The sequence below is a fragment of the Clupea harengus genome, chromosome 6, assembly GCF_900700415.2.
Source record: "Clupea harengus chromosome 6, Ch_v2.0.2, whole genome shotgun sequence".
In the NCBI taxonomy this organism is placed as follows: Eukaryota; Metazoa; Chordata; class Actinopteri; order Clupeiformes; family Clupeidae; genus Clupea; species Clupea harengus.
Genome location: NC_045157.1, coordinates 12,409,045 through 12,418,981, shown reverse-complemented (window position 1 = coordinate 12,418,981; position 9,937 = coordinate 12,409,045).

Below are 9,937 nucleotides of genomic sequence, written 5' to 3'. Positions count from 1 at the left end.
CACTGCCCTGCATTAGAAGTCCTGTTGTCTTATTTGTTTGCCAGTAGTGCTAGTGGAGGGATTGATTTAAACTTAAAGTATAGGGAAAGACTTACAATACATCTTGTTGGTTGATGCAGTCAGAAAATTAATTATTAAAGGTAGTTACTAACAGACAGAACCAGTGCCAGTTATTGACATAAATCTCTCATCAGAAATGTATGTGAATACAGTTAAATAAGACATTACAATATTTGTTTTGCCACAATGTCATGCATTCTCAGGAAAAGCTGTTTTTACTTGGAAGAATCCTACAGAATGTATTACTTTTCAATGCCACAAGTGTCCTTGTATCAGCTATAAAAGCTAGTAGGACAGCACACTTCATTTCATAAACCGAGCAAGGATTTTGTTAACTGGGTGTAAGAGATGGTGGGTGCTTCGAAATGTGGTATGCTCATTTGGAAAGCGTCTTTCAGAAATGATGTCATGATGTACGAGGTGTGATCAAAAAGACTGCACCAAAAAAAAAAAAAATGTAAAAAAAAAAGAGATTGGCCGGTTTACTGAGATTTGTACATAAATCTGTAAATGCTGCATAAATCTGTGGATGTGTGAGAGGTCCATTGACCTATGGCCTGACAGGTTTACTTTCAGTAAACCAGCACATTTGGAGCAGTTCTGGTTCTGGTGTTGCTATTGTTGGTTTAGAGACCAACAGATTACCAACAGTTACCAGGACTGGACCTGCCGAGAGACTGTAAAATTCCGAGCCCCACGTTGTGAGAATCAATATAGTTGGTTGTGTGCCCAAAGATTTGAAGCCACCAATTACAGCACCTGTGATCTGAGCGATGGTGATCCAGCTCTCATTAAGCATGTATGAGGTTCAACTTGGGTTCTCTGAAGTGGTTTCTTCACCACAACAAACCTGCGTTTATAGGCCTGAACGGCGGTTTAATCTAACTCAAAGAGGAGAGAGGAGAGCACAGCTCCACGTAAAAAGCTCTAACAGTAATGGCTGGAAGCATTTTATTTAAATAGCCAGGGGTGGGCTGGAAGTCCCCGGTAGGCAGATGAGTTGGGCTGGTCCAATACCGGCCCACCTCCATCACCAACCGTAGTAGTACACTTAAATTTAATGTACTTAAGTGCACTTTCTTTTCACCTGGGGTACTAATACTAAATACTACCATAGTTTGCTGATAGTGTTGTGTCAATGGTTTAACATACTAACATAATAATCCCTACTTACCACTCATGTAGGCTGAAGATGACAGAGAAAGTCAAGGCCAAGATGACAGGGATAGTCAAGGCCAGGATGACAGGGATAGCCAAGGGTATGATGACACAGAAAGTGAAGGCCAAGATTTTGATTATTTCACCAGGCCGAAGTCAGACACATTTGACCTCTTCTTCCATTTTCACCCCCAGCAGAAGGCAGACAAGGCTGTAGTGCAGAGAGCTTTTTTTTGCAAAGACCACAATCAGAAAATGGCTATCATACAGTCAAGACAAAGAAGCCCTTTTCTGTTCCCTTTGTCTGGCTTTTGCCAATCCCAGAGATGTCCAACCTCACACACTTACACCAGAGAGTTGAAGAGCATGAGAAGAGCCACCCACACAGAGGTTGCGCTGGGGCATATTTCCTCAGATTCTCAAGAAGCACGATCCAGGACCTTCTCATGGGACCTCAGATGTCGCTTCACAGAGAGCAAATCCGGAGGCGACAAGTGTTGGAGCGCATTATAGATGTGATGAAGCTCATCGGCAAAAGAGGTTTGAGCTACAGAGGCAAGCAGGGAGAGGCAGCATACACACTTGATGACAACACCATTGACCATGGTAACTTTTTGGAAATGATAGTTTTACTGTCTCAAGGAACACTTCACTCTCTGCATCGAAAAGAGCAAGCAGATACACCAGTCTGGTTCAAGAGGAGGTAGAGGTGCCCTTGTCACTCTCCTATCCAAAACGACCATCGACTACATCATCACCACCATTCAACGCTTAATGAAAACTACCATCGCTGCTGAAGTCCGGGAATCTGGAATGTACTCTGTCCAGATCGACACCACACAGGACATCACAGCCCACGATCAGTGCTCTGTTGTCATACGGTATGTGACAGACACTGTTCATGAGCGACTAGTTGCTGTGATCAGATGTGAGGCATCCACTGGGCAGTACTTTGCCCAACTTGTGAATGACGTACTGGAGACCATGGATCTGGATGTGAAGCGGTGTATTGGAAATTCCACTGATTCCAATATGCAAGGCCAATACAAAGGCTTCTCTGCACTGCTCTCTGAAAAGTGCCTGACTTAAATCCATGTGTGGTGCTATTCACACATCCTAAACCTTGTGCTGTCAGACACAACACAGTGTGTACTGGCAAGTGCCTCTCTTTTTTCCCTGATGAACAACATCGCTGTCTTCTTCAGAGAGTCCTACCAGAGGATGAATATCTGGGAGAAGGAGAGCAGACCCAAGACGCAGATGTCTCACCTCAATAGGAGAAATGCGCTGGTGGTCCTAAGATGCAGCTGTGACAAAGGTGTTTGGTTCTTTTGGAAAGCCAGACGGGGCCCTGTATGTTGATGTCCTCCACACCCTCTCAGCCATTCAAGATGGAGAGACCATCAATGCCACGGCACGAGTCAATGCACAGGGATACATCGGCCAGCTTCTGAAGTATGAGACTATACTTACAGCTCAGATCTTCCTGCGAATTTTCCAGGTCACGTCACCAGTCTCTAAATATCTTCAGACAAGTGGAATGGACATCCTGACAGCTCATCGGATGGTTGATTTCCAAAAAGTTACCATGGTCAATGGTGTTGTCATCGGATGGTTGCGGCTGCATCTTGGCTCTCTTCGAAGGCGGTCGCATTTTTCTCTCCCTCTCCTCCCCCTGACCTTCCCTGCTTGGCTCCTATCGTCTTGTCTTGTCTTGTCCTATACTTGAGAGACTCTCTACGCATCGCTCTTCGAACTAAAAACCATGGATTTGATCACTTGGTCTCTCAATGCAATTGACACCATCTTCTCAACGAGAAGCTCGGGTTCGGGGGAACCTGTCTGTCCTCCCAGGACGTTCGCAGCTGGCTACATGATGGACGCGTGGGAGCAGTGGCGTGTCGTGTGCCTAGCAGCCCTTTCCGTGGAGGACGTTGAAGACATCTACCTTGTCGGAACTATGATTACAGGATTTCTGCTGTTTGGATTAGGCGCTACCCTGATTTATCTGAAAATTAAGGAAACAGCGACATCTGTCATAAGCCCCCTAAGGCTGCCCGACATGATTGATGCGCTGGGTAGAGTTGTGGGCACTCAGACTGTGGCTTCAAACCGCCAGATTGATAACAACAAGGAGATGTTCACGGCTATGCAAATGAAATTGGATCGAATTGAAGACCTGTTACAAAAAGTTGTTACAAAAATGGGATAAAATGTCTCAAGAGTAGAGGCGCAAATTGAATGCAGCTACTTGCAAGACCAAACAATTCCAATCGTATCTGCTTTCGGCTCCCTCAACCGGAACGGGCCTTGGCCAAGGCCGTTGCTGGAAAAACAACTCCCCTGAAGATTGCTGCAGTGAGACTCTCTCTCATTCCCTTCCCCCTTTCCACAGACACCTGTGGATTGTTGTCTCTGTCCAGGACCCTTTCAAGGCTGTCTCCATGGCAACGACAATCTTGCCAACTGAGAATCTGTCTGATTGTGGCCTGGGGGAAGGAACAACCCAGGCCTACTCATACATGAACTTTGCATGAACTTTACATACATACACACGTACATACTACTCACAGATATGCATTCACTCCCCCCACCCCCCATCCCACGCCTTTGCCGCTTCATACCCCCAGTGCGACAGGACGGAGTCTGTGAGTGGCGCTTCAATTAACACTGATATCCAGCTGGCTGCTTGTCTTTATTGGTTTACCTCCATCCCCCCTCCCCGTTGCAAGTCTTGAGTTCTGTCATGTTGTGAAATGTATGTGCTTATGTGCTGAGGTGTTTTTTTTCCTGCTCCCACACTGTACTCCTTTAGGAGCATAGTCTGGGGGTCGCCTTTTTTTTTCTCTCCTCCCTTTCCTCATGTTTATGCTGCAATTATTCCCTCAACCTTGTCTTCCCGTCCTGTCTACCCCCTTGTATGGACGGGGGGATTGCCATTTTTCGCTAGTTTACTAGTGATGGTAATTAGTTTTATACTATATATTGAAGATTCAGTCTTAGGTTTGATCAGTCAGGATTCAGGTTTATTCTTGAAGAATGGCGGCCGACCACTATGAGACAGAGACTGAGGATCCATCCTCCCTCACAGAACTTCACCTCAGTATATCTGATTATCCCTTGAGGGACAGTCTGTTAAATACACTGACATTAAGGGGTGTTACCGTCTATTCAAATAGGCCATGGAGACAAGGCCCTTTGGTGGGGGAAGGAGGTGGACCACTTGTCACACCTCCTTCCCCAGGACAATCTCTCTCTAACCAGAAATAACTACATTCTAACTTTAGTTCCAAAATAAAAGTAACAATTATAACTGGGTATAATATCATTGAATTATTGACTATGGCATATTCTTATGACCTATGCCGGTCCCTTCATTCCCCCTTTTTAAGACTGTATGTCTTAAACATCAGATCATTTAACTATTTTCTTTTTCTTGAGTGAGTGGCTTTGTTCAGTCTCTGTCTCATAAATGTGGCATTCTCTCACGAGGGAAGGCGAAACCCATGTTACAGAGTGCCCCACGCTTTTTTTTTCCAATTGTGTGGACCTCTGATTTAGGGACAAATTCCTTCCCGATGTTATGTCAACATAACCATCCTATCGTAGCCGTGAGAGCAGAGAAATATAACAGAAGTAATACATGTATGTACATGGTACCCATTCGGAAAATGCAGTTTACAAGCGGTGAGAACACAGAACAAACTTAATTACACATGTTAACTCTAAGGTAAACTAAGCTAAAATGAAATGTTAGGATTAAACAATAGTACAGAAGATAACGGATTATGGGAGATACATTATAGTGTCACAACATCTTAAAACATTTCCTTTCTGGTTACTGAGGGGTACATGACATGGAGCATTACTTTATTGTAATGTGGGTTGACGGTTGATACAGTTAAGTGTGTGTGTGTTCGTGTGTGTATGTGTGTGTGTGTGTGTTGACACTTGTCTCAGTTGTTTGCCTCCTATGGTCTTCTCTGTGTCTTGTGTCTTGCCTTTGTTTTAAAGCAAGGGTTGACTTTCCTTGGGAGGGGGTAGGACGTGTGTGTGTGTTTGTGCGTGTTAGTGTGTGTGTGTGTGTGTGTGTGACGCTTGGCTTGTCTCAGTTGTTCCCCTCCATATGGGGTCATTCCACCTTCGGCAATTTCCTGATATGCTGTTTCGTCAAAGTTCTTGGGTGGGGGTGGGCTATTGTTTCAGGTGTTGCCGTGCTTCCTTGGAGTTGATCGTCTATGATGGTTGAAGGTGTGATGTTTTGTTCAAACAGTCCTGCGGGTTCCGTGGAGTTTCCAATGGTCGTGCTCCTCCCCCTTTCGACATCTTGGCGAGATGCTGCTTCCTATTGTCATCGTGACGCAGGCATACACACACACATTCATTCGCTTGTTCCGGAGACAGATGTGTCCATTCCTAAGAGAAATTAATCAATCTGTTTACAGAGTTACAGTTAGTTAGTTAGTTACAAAATTATCTCATAAAATCCATTTTTATCCAGATTCCAATGGCACTTGAATGCCAAACCATTTAAGGCATTCCTTAATTCATTCATTGCTCCTGGATCATTTGATGGTCAGAAATTCAGCAGCTAAAACCTGTTTTGAGAAAAAACACATTCTGCAGTTATCATCTTATTAAGGTCAATTCTCTCTGAAGCTCAACTCCTCCCCCTTTTGATCTAACAGCAGTCGTCTGCTGCTGTGAGATCACGTATAAAAAAAAACCATCTTATTTTCCATGTACCATAAACCCATACACTAAGGATGAAGACTTTGTTCCGTTAAAAATATGCTTACAATTATTCATAATTGTAACACTTCATACAATGATTTTAGCATGGGTTAAGAAAATCAATGTGTAGGCCAAACAAATGCTTAAAGTTTGTCTTGCTATGTGGCTTTAGTGTGGTTCACTTCAGCTTAATGGGCCATCAAGGTCACAGGGGCGGCTGTGCCTGAAGTGTGAATTAAGTGGTATGCGTGAGAGCTGTCTAACTATTGTGTGAACAGACACAGTTTAACATTTAGCAGTCTAACATCTGACTTTATCAAAAGCATTGTGAAAACTGGAGTTAAAGGAATCCTATGTCTTGAATCATGACTGGTCAAATCCAAGAACTGAATCTCCACAATCTAATGTAAATAATTTACAAATTGACTTATGTGAGGAGCCCATGACTGACCATCTTGGACCAATGGGAAGATGGGAGGAGACAACTCGTATGGAGAGCGTGAGGGGGGCGGAACTTCCAGCAGAAGAACGGTTTGTTTTTTTGAGAGAAGATGGCAGCACAGTGTGATAGCCTGTGAGGTGTGTTTCAAACGAACTGATAAACTGTAAGGCAGGAAGAACCGGGGGACGGCGGGCGAGTCTTACTGAGAAGACGGCGTCGGAGTCCACGGTAAACTGCAGGTTCAGGTGTATTGCCCTCTCCACGCTCTCCCTTCCCCTCCCCTCGTGTCTCCTCCAGTGAGTATTCTGCCACTTGACATTCTCCACAGTAGCACTGGGCTTGGAGTTAGCTATTGCTACTGCTACCGCTATCGCTACCGCTACCGCTATTGCTACTGCTACAGCTAAGGCTACAGCTGCAGCTACAACGAAACCAAGTGTATGATACGTGAAATGGACACGGTTGACTGACTTTTACGCGAGTGAAATGGACACTATTGACTGACTTGTGAAGTGAGCGGCACGAACTTTATGGACAGTTCCATTACGGCATATGGACTTAATGCCTACCGTGGTGCAGTGCACTTGAATTACCTGTATAGAAGTTTACTGCTATAAATGTTCTATTTTGTTGTTTGCATTAAGTGATGTGTGACCCTATATGTTCCATTATCTGAATGGTAAATGTTTAATTTGGTTTGAATTGAATTGTGTTGAAGAAAAGGTTTAGGGTGATAATATATGTTCCATTATCTGAATGGTGTTTAAGAGAAAGGTTTACTGTGAAAATAGCTGTTTGTAATTGAAGACCCACTCCAAATGAATGTTGTTTGTTATTAGTATTATTATACTGCCTGGGAAAATAAGTTCTGTGTCTAGAAAAATAAATGTTTTATTTTTCCAGTTAAGGAAATCTGGTCTGCGAGTTCACAGGAAGGGACAGGGTTGTTAGGGTGAATAAATAGTTATCTAGGTTAAAACATCACTGACCTGAACTCCTAGCCCTTTGGGATATCTGACGGGGAATTCTCACCCGTTACATTTGGCGTCACGAACAGGACGAACTATTGTGTGTCCTTTTAAAGCGGAGAATATTTTATTTCATTCAAATTAATCTAAGTCTTTTGATAGGGGCTCGGTCCTGAAGTTAGGTCAAATGGCGGAAGAAATTAGTGAGTTACGTAAGCAATTTGAAGAGCTTCAGACAAAGTTTGCTGAACAATCTGCTCATATTAACATGCAAACAACACTTATGGAACAGGCCAGGAGTGACCAAAGAGATGCACTGGCTATGGCAAAAGTGGTCATTGAGCAGAAAAACCAACCCACCGTCTACATACAAAGAGACAGAAAGTGCACAGATTTTAGTGGCAACAAGGGTAATGAAGATCCATGCATTGAAGAGTGGGTAGCTTCAATGAAGTCCTACTTTAAAGTTTGCAAGATTCCACAAGAAGACCAAGTTGAACTGGTGAAACAACATCTGAAGGGGGAAGCTAAACTTACTGTAAGGCTTAGGTTAGAGGATAACACTACAGACATCAAATCTGTTTTCAAAATCCTTGAGGAAGTTTATGGTGATAAAGCCCCTGTAAGCACAAGACTAAGGGAATTTTATGACCGCAAACAGGTGGCGGGGGAAAAAATGAGGGCATTTGCCTATGACTTCCAGGAAAAGCTTCGCAGGTTGAAGCGACGCGACCCAGATCGCCTTGCTAATTCAGATACAGTGCTTACTGAACAATTTGTGTTTGGATTGTATGACGACTCTCTGCGCAGAGAGATGAAGCGGGAAGCCAAGGGATTGCCTACTCCAACATTCAGCACGCTAATGCAGGCTGCGATTGACTGGTCAGAAGAGGAAGAAGCCCCCTCAGCTGTCCCAGCCAAGAACCCCAACCTGGGCACAGTCAGCGCAGCCACTGCAGAAAGTGTTCCTCCTGCCTTATCACTACAGTCGCTGCACGAGTCCATTCAGAAACTTGCAGCAAGACAGGATGAACTCTTTACAGCGTTGCAAAGGACAGAGCTGCGTGTTTTGCCACAGGGGGAAGTTAGAAGGCCACCTCTGCGAGACCAAGAGGGTAGACTAGTTTGTTATACCTGTGGACGGCCTGGGCATACAAGCCGAACATGTGAGCAGAGCCAAGGAAGACCATGGCAAGCTAAGACCACAGCGGCGGGGCCAGAGCAAGCAAGCGGGCAGACCCAGGCAAACATTAGGACGGCGTCTGTCAGACCTGCTACACTGCCCCTTGGCCAGCTGGAAATGGAGCAGGTGGTGAACCCACCAAGTGTCTTCGGCAACTGCTTTACTATAGACGTGCTCATCGATGGAGTGAATACCCGCTGCCTTTTGGATACGGGCTCTGAAGTGACTACAATGTCTGAGACGCACTTCAAAAAGCTGTTCAAGGGCAAAGCACTGTCGCCTGCAAAGTGGGTTAAGTTAACAGCTGCAAATGGACTGGATATCCCCATAATCGGGTGTTTATATGCTGACATTGAATGCTTTGGTAAAAAGCTTCAAGGTAAATGCGTGTTTGTGCTGCGAGATGATATGGCTGAGGGTAAAAATGGGCCAGCTGGGATATTGGGAATGAATGTGCTCGGGGAACTACGCAACCTCTTTTGTGGCTTAGAGGGGGTCCAGAGAATGGACAGGCACGGGCAGCGGGTTGAGAGCGCGAGCCTGCGGTGCATTCTTGTAAAAATTGGTAAAGAGGAGCAAATTGGGGGCCGTGATGGGAAGATAGGCTTTGTTAAAGTAGCTGGTAGACGGGCTGTTGTCATTCCCCCCTGTAGTGAAATAGTCATTGAAGGTCGTTGCCGCATCCCTCCGAAAATGAAGTGCCAGGTCTTAGTGGAGGCCTCCCCTAGTGCCAACACACCCTCTGGACTGCTTGTAGCCAATGTTCTAGCGCACTCGGTGGGGGGTAAGGTCCCAGTGCGCCTGATGAACCCAAGTCGGAAGCCAGTCATTTTGCCACCAAGAGCGAGAGTTGCTGAGTTGTCTAAACCTCAGAAAGTGCTGCAGAAAGAAGTGGTGGCTTTTGAAGAGGTGGCGGGTGAACTTAGGGTCAGGGCACTGGCAGGCGAGAAGGGAGCTGTGTCTAAGCAGGAAGAACCAGGGCCGTTATCTGTTCCTGTACAGGCCAATCTCCAGGGGCTTACCTCAGACCAAGTACACCAGCTTAACCAGCTGTTGGAGAAGCATCGTGCTGCCATTTTCACAAAATGACCGAGACTATGGACATACTACCACGGTCACACACTGTATTCCAACAGGTGAGGCATACCCCGTCAAGCAAAGGCATCGCAGGATTCCTCCTCATGTCTTTCAAGAAGTCAAGCAGCACGTACAAGACCTGGTCGCACAGGGTGTGCTGAAGGAGAGCTGCAGTCCGTGGGCTTCACCTGCAGTTGTTGTAATGAAAAAGATGGGTCTGTGCGTTTTTGTTGTGACTACAGGAAGCTGAACAATGTAACGCACCGAGATGCCTACCCACTCCCTAGGGTTGAAGAGTCGCTGGATGTCCTAGGT